This window comes from Coptis chinensis, chromosome 5, assembly GCF_015680905.1.
Source record: "Coptis chinensis isolate HL-2020 chromosome 5, ASM1568090v1, whole genome shotgun sequence".
Lineage (NCBI taxonomy): Eukaryota > Viridiplantae > Streptophyta > Magnoliopsida > Ranunculales > Ranunculaceae > Coptis > Coptis chinensis.
The window spans coordinates 56,506,133-56,520,399 of record NC_141460.1 but is presented as its reverse complement, the minus strand read 5'-3'; the positions used below and the strand labels follow the sequence as shown (position 1 = coordinate 56,520,399).

Here is a 14,267-nt window from a genome sequence, read left to right as displayed (position 1 = left end):
ATGAAATCTCCTCAAATCATACCGAAGCAGTCCTTTAAAGAATTGCTCGAGAGTGACACCTATGTGTATTAGTTCCATGACTTGATTATATAGTCAGGATGGCATCCTCTAATGGTAAGCACTGATGAATCTTATTCTCCTGAACTTATTGCTTATTTCTATGATCATTGTAAATTCTTTTATCGACCAGATGGGGAACAAGTGTTCTCTGTCGACATTGATGGTAAAACAATGGATTTAAGTAAGTTCTTGTTAACCTTTGCTCTTGGACTTTCTATGCCTGCTGCCCAAAACTCATGGGGCTATATGGCTGATAATATATACATCTACAACTATGAGTATTTGCATGAGACCTATGGGGCAGGGATTTTTTGTGTAGAGGACCAAAGGCAATATAACGTAGCCCTTGGTAGCCAGTCCCTTAACATGGGCACTATTATGTTCTTTATCATTCTAAATATCTTAGGGGAATGGCGTTTTTCTTCTGCGAATAATGCCAATTGTGACGTCTTCCTTGCTCTAGCTGAGGGAAGTATGTTGTATGACCTTCCCCAGACATTAGTGTCTAGTTTAGCACAAGCCCATAGTATGAAGCATAAGTACCTTCTTATGCCTGTCTTGGTTTGTCGCATAATGCTATGTTTATTTCCTGAGTTCTGTACCCGTTTCACGGATTGGGTTGGGGTTGACATTGTGAGACCCACCAATTGCATTATACGCTTTTTCCGTGTAATGATTTGGCCGGGGTGGAGGCTACAACCTAATTGGGTTGCACTTTACACTCCATCCAACCAAGTGGTGTTTAACAGGATAGCAAAGGTAGATGATAAATGGCGTGAGGCTTGGCAAATTATCATGGCTTGGCAGGATGCAAAAGAACCCCACTTCTTTATAGAAGAAGAGGACAACGCGTAAATGCTGGATATGAGGTAAGTTTTACTTTCTGTTAGTGTCTGCTTATGTCCCAAGCAATTTAATTTTTGTTATTCTCATAACGGGTGGAACTCATATAAAGTTGCATCTATTTTTCTTTATCTATATTAGTATGTTATGAATTTGTTTTGTAGGTGTTCAAAAATTTTCACGCGTTTCCATGGTAGTTTCTATCATTCTTATTTCTATATTTTGAGGACAAAACATGTTTTTGTTTGGGGGTGACATAGAAACACGCGTAATTTAAGGCACCTATTAGGATATATATATATATATAATATGCACTTGTTTTCTAGTAAAAAAATAAAATAAAAAATAAAATAAAAAGTTTATGCTATGCACTTAGGAATATTGGTATTGTTTCTTTTTCTGTGATGATAATAGTCTAGAAGTTTCACGTTAGCTCTTAAATTAGAATAGTTTTTAGAAACTTAGGTTAATATGTAGGTAATAATCATTGCATGTTTCCATAAATATATTGCATGAGCATCTATGTTTGTATTGGTAGTAAGTTTATGAAATCTAGGCTAGTATACTTATTCTACAAATCCTGTGAGAATATAGCCTAAAAGCCTTATGAGTGAAATATCTGAGTAATGCCACAAGGGAGAAGTAAATTCCGAATAGAGAAATCACACGTCCACTTACTTGATCACTATACCATATCCTAAGCGAGAATTTAGGCCATTTTTGGATCAATATAGCCAGAAATTCAAACATGTATGAAATTATTTTCCGCTAGTCGTTCCTCTGAACCCTTTTTTAGCCTTTTTATAAACCACAAATCCTTTACCCTTTTATAAGAAACAAAACAAAATAAAAATCAGCCTACCCATTTTTGAATGAGTCTAAGAAGTAGGATGAAATGAAGAAAAGAAAAGAGAAATACCTGTGGAAAACCAAGAATTTGTTAGTTGCTTCAAATAAGAAAAGAAAAGAAATAAATAAATAAAATAAGAAGTTAGAACTCCAAAAATAGAATCAAAGGAGTCAAAAGCCAAAAAAGAAAAAAAAAAAATGGCTAAAGATGGAAACAAAGTGTAGAAGCAAAGTAAGAACAAGGTCTTCTCTAGTTACATACTATGAATACCCTTTTTTCCTCAGACTTGTCCTTCTGAATATCCATTTCGTTTCTTCTTAGACCATCACCTAATCCCCGCAACACCTAATAAATGCCTCTAGTTCAATTAGAAGTAGGTTAGTGTGATAGTAAGTGGCAGATGTGTTTGATCGACTTCAGCTTCCTTGTACATCATTGAGATTGTAAGGTAAAGTGTGCCCACTGCACACTGGAGTGAGTGAAACTTGAGTGGAAAAATCAGAGTGTTTTTGTCTTGACATATTTGTGAGGACCTACTTAAGGACATTATTCCAAAGTTTCAGAAATGGACCTATTATTGCATTTCATAGCAAAGTTCATTATATATATTTATCCGTAGATGATTGATTATTATGCACGTATTAGCTTAGGCTTCGAATTGATTATTTTGTATTCATTGCTAGTGAGATGTATAGATATCTGAGAATAAATAAAGAAACAATAATTTTATTTTTTAGTCGTTGTAGTATAGATGAAGTTTGTGAGTACCTTCTCTGGAAAACTCTCACGAGGCTATAACTTGTCCACTATGGAATTCCTAGTGGTTTAAGACCTTGTTGTACATAGTCAATGCAATCGCACTCGGCGAAATGAGATTAGTTAGAACTCCATTTTTGGTCATTTATTTTAAATTTCTCATATTTGCTTGAGGATAAGCAAATGCTATTTGGTAGTGGTTTGATAAGAGCCCAAAACTGTAGTTTTAACACCTTAATAATATTACATTTAGACCAATTATGCTTATAATAAATAAGAGTTAGTATTGTTTACATGTTGTTGTGTATTTAAGGTCTTGGAGTCAAATATGTGAATAAATATGTCACTTTTGCAAGAGAAAGGAGCAAAGGTTGGTTGCTAAGAAGTTCTATGGTTAAAGCCCATGTTTCAAGGAGAAAAAACATTTTTAAAGCCCAGTCAAAGTTAACGCGGACAGAAATAGAGCATAAAAGTCAATAGAACTTTCAGGCCGTATCTTTGTACTCATATCTCAGAATTAGGCCTACTATATGTCAAAACGACCGGCTCGGAAAGAGATTTCTAATGGTCTAGGCCTAGGAGTAAATGTAGATAAAAAACTGTTGCAATAATTTCTAGCTGAGAAACCCTTTTTGGACTTAAGTAGTTAGGTTTTGGGCTTGATTTAATGGCCCAAAACATAGCTCCAAAACCCATGCACGAAATTATAAACCTAGCCATCTCCTATATAAAGAGGACTAAGGCATAACTCTAACTCTCTAACCCCTTATTTAATTAAGATTTCTCTTTTTAGTTTTCTTTAGTAAAAACCTAGTTTATGTTATTTAGCCTAGCCACCATTAATAAAAGCCAAGATATTGTTATTATTTCTATGATGTCTTATTATTATTCTTATTCTTTTAATTATGATAGTCTAATAAATCTTAGCTAAATCTCCATTAGAGGGGGTTTGATTAAAGCTTTGATGAAGACTTGATGTGTTAGTATATAATAGTTACGTTTTAGTAAGATATTCCACTCTACAGGGTAATTAATTCACCATGAGAATGAGTTTCAATTGCCCCACATGCTAATTATTAGTTGGTAGAGATTAGGGTTGCAACAAATCTAAACTAGCATATTAAGAATTAATAAAGGTGGAATCAAATCCCCCTAATCTCTTCTTCTCATTCACATCTTTTCATTAAATTGCCATAGTATAATTTAGATCATCTTAATTAGTTATTCCCACACATTAGTCGTATTAGAAAAACATTGCTCTCATTGATATTGTGGAATTGTTTAAGTTAGAGAAATTGTTATGTCTAAGAAACTAGGAGTGGAACGAATTATGATTCAGTTTTATTATAAGATAATCGAGAGTAGACCTTTGATAACAATAGAGTTTAAATATAGTTTTTACTTTTGCCTAAGTTTAATTAGTTAAGTAGGAGTAAAAGCTAGTTTTTACGTTTATCAGGAGTCACGAGAAAACAAAATTTGAAATCTCGCTATAGAGAGTGGTATTGATTATCCCTTCTCTCTCTGAATCCAAACGACCGTTCATCACAAGGACTTCAAGCAGCCAGAATCCGAGAAGTATGATGAGATTGATGGAGATCCTTTGATGCATCTTGTTAATTACATAAACAAGATGATCTTATGCACTTTCGACGATGCTCTTATTTGCAAGTTATTCCCGTCCACACTCATTGGAATTGAGTTGATGAGATGGTTTAACATGCTTCCAGAAAAATCAATCTATAATTTTACTGATCTTGCTTACAAGTTTGCCGAGCATTTTCATCACAACTAGAAAGAGCTAAAAAATATTGATTCCCTCTTCAGTATTAAACAACAAAAAGATGAAAAGCTCAGTAAGTTTGTTGCTAGATTTCAAAAAGCAGCTATTGAGATTCCTGATGCATCTGATATTCTTGTCATTTATGCTTTCAAGGAAGGCATTAATTATGATAAGGACGACGTTTACAACTCTATAGTAAAAGACATCCTAACAACTCGTTATGAACTATTTGCTCAAACTCAACAATTTATTCGAGTTGAAGATGATGCATCGGCACGAGTTAACAGAGATAGGGATCGAGTAAGCAAGCCGTATGAATAGAGTCAAAAAATGAAGTATCAACAGACAACCGATCAAAAGTCCAAGAGTGATGGTAGGCCACAACAATGGAACGACAAAGAACAAAAGAAACTTCCCGAGTTAAAGCTTACCAACCTCAACGAGAAGTATGATATTATCTATGAGAAGATTAAGGGAAAAAATATCTTATCTCCACCTTTTTCTCTCTCCAAAGATACCAAGGCTACACGTGACAAATCACTATGGTGCAAGTTCCACGATGATTTTGCTCATGAAACTGAACAATGTTGATCTCTAAGGGGTAGAATCCAAGGTTTGATCGAGAAGGGTATGCTCCAAGATTACGTGCTGGGTAAAACGAAGAAAGCTTTAGTCGTGACCGCTCACAATGTATTCAAAGTTAGACATGCCAGAGTTGATTCAATGTCTAACACCCAACGCAAGAATTCAATCACTCCAAGATCACTGATCTTAGCCACCACTATGTTTATAGTGGATATGATTTTCTCCACAGTATGGGTACTGAGATGTATGAGGAATGACCTCTCTGTTGGACTGACAATGATTTGATAGGAGTGCACCATCCTCATCATTATGATGTTGTTGTAATACAAGCTTTTGTTATAATTCATCATGTGCAGAAAATCATGATCGATACAGGTAGTTCTGCAAGTGTGATCTACAACCGTTGTTATAAAGGACTCAATCTCCTTGAGAAAATGATAGTTCTTTATCCAAATCCTATCATTGGCTTCGATGGGACAACAACAAAATCAATTGGTAGATGTTCTCTTTCGGTGACATTAATAAACAAGGAAGTTACAATTGATTTTCTTCTATTGGATTGTAAGTCTTCCTACAATGTCATTCTGGGAAAAGATTGGATTCACTCAATGGGAGTTGTCGTTTCTACTTTCCATCAGGCTATCAAGTTCTGGTGTGATGGTATAGTATGCAAAGTTCGAAGTGATCAGATAGCAGCTCTGAAGTGCCATGAGTCTGTGCTCGAAGATTATAAAGATTCGGAGGTCAAGGACCATCATCCTAAATGCCGATGGGGTTAAATAGCAATCACAGCATTCCATTGGCCGGGTAAATGCTATGGAGAAGTGTTTGTGTGGGCCCCCGACCATCAACAAGCTCCTCGAAGTACAAATTGGCAACAAGGAAGAAGAAACCACTTTTATTTAAACGGAAATTTGTAAGAAAGAATAGGATGAACTCATTAAGCTTTTGAAGAAAAATTGCACAGTGTTTGCGTGGACGATTGGACAAATGCCTGGGATTGATCATTCCCTTGCATGTCACAGGCTAGATATTGACAAAACACAAAAGCTAGTGCGTCAGAAGCCTCACCGAATGACTCCCGATCGAAATCTCAAAGTGAAAGAAGAGATTGACAAACTTCTAAGTGTTAATTTTATTAGGCATGTACTTTATTCGAAATGGATATCCAATATAGTAGCAGTCCCTACGAAAAATGGAAAACTTAGAATCTGTGTTGATTTGACTGATGTCAATAAAAAATGTCCTGTTCACCTGTACCCCTTGCCTCGTATTTCTAAAATGGTTGATGCCACTTTAGGGTTTAAACGAATTCCTTTTATGGATGCCTTAATGGGATTTTATCAAATTGCATTAGCCAAAGATAAACAAGAACTTACAACTTTCATAACAGACCAAGGCTTATTTTGTTATAAGGTAATGCCTTTTGGTTAAAAAAATGCACCGGCAACATATCAAAAATTCATAAATACATCATTTTCAGACTTCTTAGGAAAGTTTATGGAAGCTTATATTGACAATATGGTCATCAAGTCGCATGAGGAGTCTTCAAACCTTCATCACTTGCAAAAATTCTTGGATCGACTGGTGTATATTCGAATGCATTTAAATCCATCAAAATGCGTATTTGGGTTAGCATCAGGTAAATTTCTTGGATATCTTATTACCAAACAAGGCATTGAAGCTAATCCGGACCAAATCTGTGCAATTACTGAAATGCCCTCCCCAAAAACCAAGAAACAAACCCAGCAACTAACGAGTATGATAGCTGCTTTGGGTAGATTTATCTCAAAGTATTTAGATCGGCTCCATCCCTTCTTTCAAGCCATAAAGGGATCTCCACAATGTACAGATGAGTGTGAAGTAGCTTTTCAGAAAATGAAAGAATACCTAGTACAGCTGCCAATTCTTGCTAGTCCGACCACTGGACAAACAATTGACATCTATTTGGCAGCATCAGAAATAGCTGTGAGTGTCATTTTATTCATTGATGATGAAAATGAACAACCAATTTTCTTCATAAGTAAGACCCTTACAGATCCAGAAGCAAGGTATTCAAAGATCGAGAAAATAGCTCTTTCACTTGTCCATATTGCACGCAGATTGAAGCCTTATTTCCAAGGGCATATCATCAATGTCTACACTGAATACCCCTTGAGGAAAGTTCTTTGAAATGCTGATTCGAGCAGATTAGCAGAATGGGAAACATATTTGAGTGCCTACGAAATTATCTACAAAGCCCGATCATTTGAGAAAGGGCATGCACTGGCATCACTTATGGAAAATTTTCTGTCGATGACATACCGCCCATAGAAGAGCAGTTTGAGGAACCTCCTCTTAATTTACAACAAGGATTGGCCAATCCTTCCACAAGTGCGGACCTTTATGGATTCTACACACGGACGGTTCCAAGAACAAATCAAGTTAAGACCTTGGTTGTGTTTTGATCCGACCTGATGGCAACAAAATTAAAAAATCTGTTCACCTCGGATTTTGCACATCAAACAAAGAAGCTAAATATGAAGCGGTTCTTTATGCAATGCGAATTACACTTGACCTGGGGGTGACAAAGATCGAGTTATTCACTAACTCAAAGCTTGTTGCGAATCAATTTGGTGGATGTTTTGTTGCTCGAAATGATAGGATGGCTACATATGTCCAAAAAATACATGAGCTATCCATTCATTGCAGTTCACCAGCGCTCTCGCAATGATAATCGTCATGCTGATGCCTTAGCATATCTCTCTTCCGCAGTTGATGTTAACAATGAAAGAAAAATCCATATTGATTTCCAACCTTTTCCAAGCATAACTGTTATAGAAGAACATGTTCAAAACTTATATATTACTTATCTATGCTATTTCCAGATGACATCTTAGAATTTTGAATTCGAGTTAGTAAATGTCGTAACAACAAGGAAAAGAAAGAGAGAAGAGCTAGTTCAATCAGCCGACACAAGTTCAAACTCTCACTCAGAGGAATCAGCTCAGGAAGATTTAGCCGACCATCAAGATTTGGCCGATCATCGTGTTGAGAGTGATTCTCCACTCACACATGAAGCCGACCAAAGCAATGTTGATATGGAAGATGAGTCCCACGAAGCAGATAATTCTCCAGAAGTACCACAATTGGTTCTCCAATCTATCGATGATGATTCTTACCAGATGATTGGAGACCTACTTATTTAGAATATCTACAACATGGAACTCTACCTGAGGATTCGTCACTTTCCTGCAAAATTAAAAGAGATGCCTGGAAATTTGTCATAATTCAAAATTCTAAAAGTAAGCTCCTACTTTATAGGAAGGCAAACAATTTCAGTCATATTCTCAGATGTCTTTCCAAAGATCAAGGTCATCTAGTTCTCGAAGAGATACACTCCGGACTTTGTGGAAACCATTCTGGGGAACATAGTCTTGCACATAAAGCCATGACTCAAGGATATTGGAAGCCTAGCATGCAAAGACACTCAACGGAATTTGCCCAAAAATGCATAACATGTCAAAAACAAGCAAATATGGGCAAATTTCCAACAACGGAACTCCACCTAATTCTAAGCCCTTGGCCTTTTGCGAAATGGGGTTTGGATATTATGGGACCCCTGCCAAAAGCTCCTGGAAGTGTACGATTCTTATTGGTTGTGACTGATTATTTCACTAAATAGGTAGAAGCTAAACCGCTTGTCAACATCTCAGAGCAAGTCCAATGGTGTTAAAGGCAAATATAGCACCCCAACCACAAAAATGGTATTCCAATAGGGCTGCTAAAAGAGTCTTAAATTTGGAAGGAGCAAAAAACCCAGCCAAACTTAAGACCTTCGCTAGCAGCTGCCATAATAAGTTTTGGGAGACGGACAACATAGTTTCTGCCGTCTATTGGTTATTTATGTACAGACAGCAGAAACTATGTCATCCGTATCCCATTTTAATTAAATGGACGGACGGCAAAAACTCTGCCGTCTGTACCTGGCAGACGCAAAAACTGAGAAATCTTGTTTTTCTTTTCATATACACATATCCATTCCACTCACTCCACAATCTATTACCATTCATTCCACAACTCAATAATCTACACATCCATTCAACTAACCAAAATTCATTCATTAAACAAATACAATTCAATTCATTCAACTAAACAAAATCCATAAAAGTAAATAAAAAAACATATAAAAACAAATTCTAAACTAATTTCGCTCGAACCCTCGCCAGCTTGCCTCTTCTTTGATTTACTCGCTCGCCGTGATTCTCGCAATGTCAGTCTTAGCACCTGCACTTCTAACTTCGCTGACTCTATCGTGCTCGGCCACCAAATAATGATAGTATTCATCGGTTGTAGTCATAAACGAATCATGTATCCCATGCATCATTAGCTGCGACTCGGCATATCGCGCTCTAAGTGTAGCCTACAAAAAAAATCAATAACTTTAAGAAAAGTCATCACTATATGCCAAATATAATTCAAGTTTCAAAATATAAACCAAATACTATCTTCATCTAGAGTGTTAAAATCCGGGATTTGGTTCGAAAGATAACTTTGATCAACATGAGGTATAGGTATGGAGACATGCATTCCCTGGGATGTAACTATGCCATAGGTCCATGGGTTATCCGGATTGGAAGGAGTTGGAACAAAAGCCTCGTATGGACCTTGAGATGAAGAGTAGGGCTCAGCAGGGTGTGAGATATGCAAATCACTTCTAATTTCCTTATGTCCCACAAAGTCCATGTTAGCAGCTCTGTACATATTAGCAGGCAATATTGGACCCCTTGAGATACGATCCCAGTAACTATTGTAGTCACCATTCACATTTAAATATAGAGAAGCCTGTGGCCACAAGTCTGCATACACGTTAAGATAGGACCTCCACTGACTGGCTCTTCCCAATGGGCACATATTCTCCAGAGGAGGGTGTGGGATGAAAGGTGTCCCAACGATTTGGTGCCAACACCTATTGCCCAAGTATCACACGATGATACCTCCAAACTCAAAAATAATTCGGCGCATTATAAGATTATACGAACGACGTACATGGTGAATCGCCTCACGTAACCAAACATCATCCATGGTATCTTCATCCACATCATCAACATTTAATTGCATATATCAAATATGAAACCATGGTGTCCACTGTATCGCCAATGCCGACCTAGTCTCAAGTTGGTTACGATATAAGTGAATGTTGTAGCGTCCTTGACCACTTCGGAGATCTTTAAAGTCATTCATCCATGCTCTAATCCGTGGGACGATATCACGGTCCATGTTCGGTCTCAGAAGAGGAGCCATGGTAGGTACGTACTTTAGCCACCAATACTATCATAAAAACAAATATCAAAATCAAACTTGTATGTAATTTAAAAATTATAATACTATCATAAAGTTATAATACAAAAAATTTAAAAGTTACTTGTAAAAGAGGGGTGAAGCCACCACATTGACCAACTACAACATTAGCTGTGACTCGGCACGCTTGATCCAATGCGTAAATCAAAGCTCCAAACATAGCACCACCCCAATCATACTGATGCATGGTATTCTAACTAATCCAAGCACTCTATCCAACATAATCTCAGTGAACTATCACCCATGGGGAAGAAACATTGCATGATTAAGTAAAAATAGAATGCTCTCAAATATCTCTCCCGATATTTACCCATTGGGCACCAACCTTCGTCACTCTCCTTCGTCTTCTCCATGAATTCATTCACAAAAAAGGAGGGTTTAATACCCCCTTTAGCCTAATGCTCCAGCCTTATATTTGGCCAACACTGCTATGCATAATCAAAAGTCGCGAACCGACCTTCTCCAAACGTATACTACAAGAAAATGGGCATTTGTCCACGGATGCCCTGTATTGTTACCCACGACTGTAAGCCCTAGGATGTTTTGTCATAGCCCAAATCCGTAGGAATTGATTATTTGTTCGTAGAAGCCTTCAGCTACTTTTAGCCACTGTTGTGCTACAGTTTGAGCCGTGGCTGGTGCCACGGTTTCGCCCGTTGGATAAGTGTGTCAAGTCTTAAAGTAGTTGAGAGCCGTAGCCAAAGGTAGAACCACAATTTGGGGAATAATCTGAAACGAAAAGGAAAAAGTGAAAATCCCTTTGTATCTAGCTTCAACATTCAACCTAACGAAGAAAAAGATTGTGCGATTCAGATTTGAAAAGCCCTATCAGTTTAAAGGTGGTGGAATCAATCCGTATCTTCTTCTTCTGAGATTGAATGGTAAAAAGTCTATTTTGTTGTTCATCAAACATAATGAAATTTATGTTCTAGGGTTTCATTTGGTTCAAGGGAAAAAATCGATCAAATTGTGCTCTGGTCTGGCACCTGTTCTTCGATGGGAACTCTTTCTCTCTGCAGTCACTTAAATCATTATAGTTTGGTACTGAAACTTCTTCACTACTTTGATTTCTTCTCCATTGTTGCTATCGATTATGGATTCTGGTTTTACAGAGATTCCCTTATTAAGTATCTCTCTCTCTCTGGCTCAATCATCTATCAAAAGATACAATTTTAACTTTTTTTTTTGCTCAAAAGGTACAATTTTAACTGAAATATGTTATTTTAGATACTCCTATCTGTTTGACTCTTTGAAAAAAAATGCATCTTTTCTCCAAAATTATTGGGGTTTCTGTGTTTGTTTGTGATAAATATTCCTTGATGTTTTACTATCTCTCTCTCTCTCACGGTATCTCTATATTTTAGGATAATGATGGGCGTTAAAATCCATAGGCAGAAGCTATTACTATTTCTTTTACATAGTTACCAATTGCAATTAATAGAATGTGTGATTTTGTCTAAATCTTTTGGGTTTCAAAGAGTAGTTTTTCAATTGATAGTACTTCTTGCCACTCACCCACTGCAACTTTGACACATCCTGTAAATTATCTCCTTTGATCAATGAAAGTTTAGGTTGGGGTTGGTTTATCGACTAAAGACATTTGGTAGGAAAAAGGTTGAGTTTTACACTTGGTGTCGACTTTACACCAGATTAATTTATCGATAAAGGGCCAAAGTTAGTTTTTGGTCTATGCTTTGGTAGAAAAAAGTGATATCCCCATTGATCCTTTTGTTTTTGTGTGAAATTATATCTTGCATGTATTGCTGACGGGAAGTAGTATGTATGGTTGTTTTCTTTTAGTTTTCTTTTGGGTTGTTGGATTTCTTAGCATCCTTATAATTATTTGCACTATAACTAACGAACATTGAGAAGTCACGGAGATCTGTAGTAGTCATGGAATGAGAGTTTTTGCTCTCTTCTTGTTCTTATTTTTGTCTATCTCACTCTTCTGTTACCATCCCTTCTCAGTATTCTCTTTTAGCAAACTCAGTATTTCCAAGTCCGAGTTGTTGCAAACTCAGTTTGTTCCAAGTTCTGATGATGTCTTGCCAGCCGTGAATCGGTCTAGAAGTTCTACTCTCATTGTAAGTTATACATTGCTTTGTTTTTCTAAATGTAATGAACAATTGGTATATATTCTTTAAATTCTCATGAAGTTGTTTTTTGTTTGTTCTTTACAGAGAAGATCAGTTAGGAATCTCAGTGAAGTAGAAAAGCTTGAATTTGGACTTGTTCGAGCCAGAGTTGCAATTAGACATGCAATGAAGCTCAATGTTTCAGATTCAGTTGATAAAGATGCACCAAGTGGCGTTGTGTACCGTAACCCTGGCGCTTTTTATCTGTAAGTTCTTTAATCTAAAACGCATACAAGGATAAACTCTTGCTGAACTTAATTTTGACTATGACAACAATAGCATAAAATATGCCTTCTAGTTTATGAAAATATTGACAACATGTCGATATAGTAGAAGTTATGATAACTGATATCAATGTACGTAAATACTGATTTTCATCATAATCTATATTTGCCTTGACTTGTCATATTGTAGATTTTTCGATTAAATTGCGGTATTTATCTGAGAATGGTCAATTAACATTTATGGAGTGGTCAATTAATTAGGGACCATCTGTAATTGGTGCTAACTTGGAACAGATAAAAGGTTATTGAGTTAAATAAGTTATTTCTGGTCAATTAAACATTGTTAGTAAAACTCGTCCAGTGCAGTGTAATTGTGGGTCTGTGTGTTAACCCAATGCTTAAATTGGATAAAATATAATGTTGAATCTCTCCGTGTAGGAGTTATTTGGAGATGGAGAAGCGATTTAAAGTGTATGTGTACAAAGAAGGGAACAGGCCCATTGTTCACGGTGGACCATGCAAGGATATCTACACATCAGAAGGAAGGTTCATACATGAAATCGAGTTGAGAAACACTAGGTTTACGACAAAAGATGCACGACATGCACACGTTCATTTCATGCCATTCAGTGTTTCTATGATGGTCAAGTTCCTATACCAACCTAATTCCCTGGATAAATCTCCTTTGCTACAATTCATTTCTGATTATGTTAGAGTTATTTCTACGAAGTACTCCTTCTGGAATAGGACACAAGGTTCTGATCGCTTCATGCTCTCTTGCCATGATTGGGTGAGTTTTCTAGCCCCCTCTCTCCCATATAACTTTCGTTACGCGTTAATGAAGTATTGCTTGTTAAATCAAGACAGAGACGAGTTGCATAAGTTTCACCGTACCTTAAATGAGACACATAAATTTTGTGTCCTCTAGTGCGGTGGTATGTATGCAATGCACCACAAATGGCATGGTTAAGCTAGTTATATTCTTGATTCATATGGGTCGAGTCTACTCGGACCCTATATAGTGTAGGAAAGAAGGACCCACTACAACACAGAAGCTCTTATACAACGCCTTATGCCATCACTAAAGGTCTTAAAATGCGTTGCAATAGACCAATTGCTACGCCAAAGAGGGCGTCGCAAAGGCGCTGCTAAAAAGTGGGTCACAAAAGCTAAATTGCGATGCACTATATGGCGTTGCAAAAACTTATAAACTTTTGCAATGCCATATATTGTTGCTATTACTTCATCCTCGTCGCTACTTCTATTTTCAATATTAAATTAATTTTCAAACTATTTGCAACGACTAGCGTTGCAAAAGATAACTTGTAACAACACTTCAAGTGTGGCAAAAGGTCAATCTTTGGCTGCGCTTTGAGGCGTTGCAAAAAAAACCTTTTGCTTTGACCAAACCGTCACAAAAGGATTAAATCATTAGGTGCACCCTTGCAAAAAGGTGTTTATAGCTGCCGAATTGCCGTGGCAAAAGAGTGCTTTTAGTCGCATCGATGATCACGCTTTTACGCATAATTTTGATTCGTTCTTGTTTGTAGATTGTGCCAAATGCAATTTATGTAGATATATATAACAACCCCATGTGAATTCACAACGATGACAACAAAATATATCAAATTCATTAACTAAGATCCTCCATTACAAAAGTATTTCACACAACTACACGTGATTGTTACCAA

General features: G+C 36.8%; 1 pseudogene; it reads left to right on the top strand.

Annotated features, from left to right (window-relative positions):
* Window positions 1–12,115: 12,115 nt before the first annotated feature.
* Window positions 12,116–13,504, top strand: LOC147498065 (putative glycosyltransferase At5g25310 pseudogene; annotated as a pseudogene).
* Window positions 13,505–14,267: the final 763 nt, after the last annotated feature.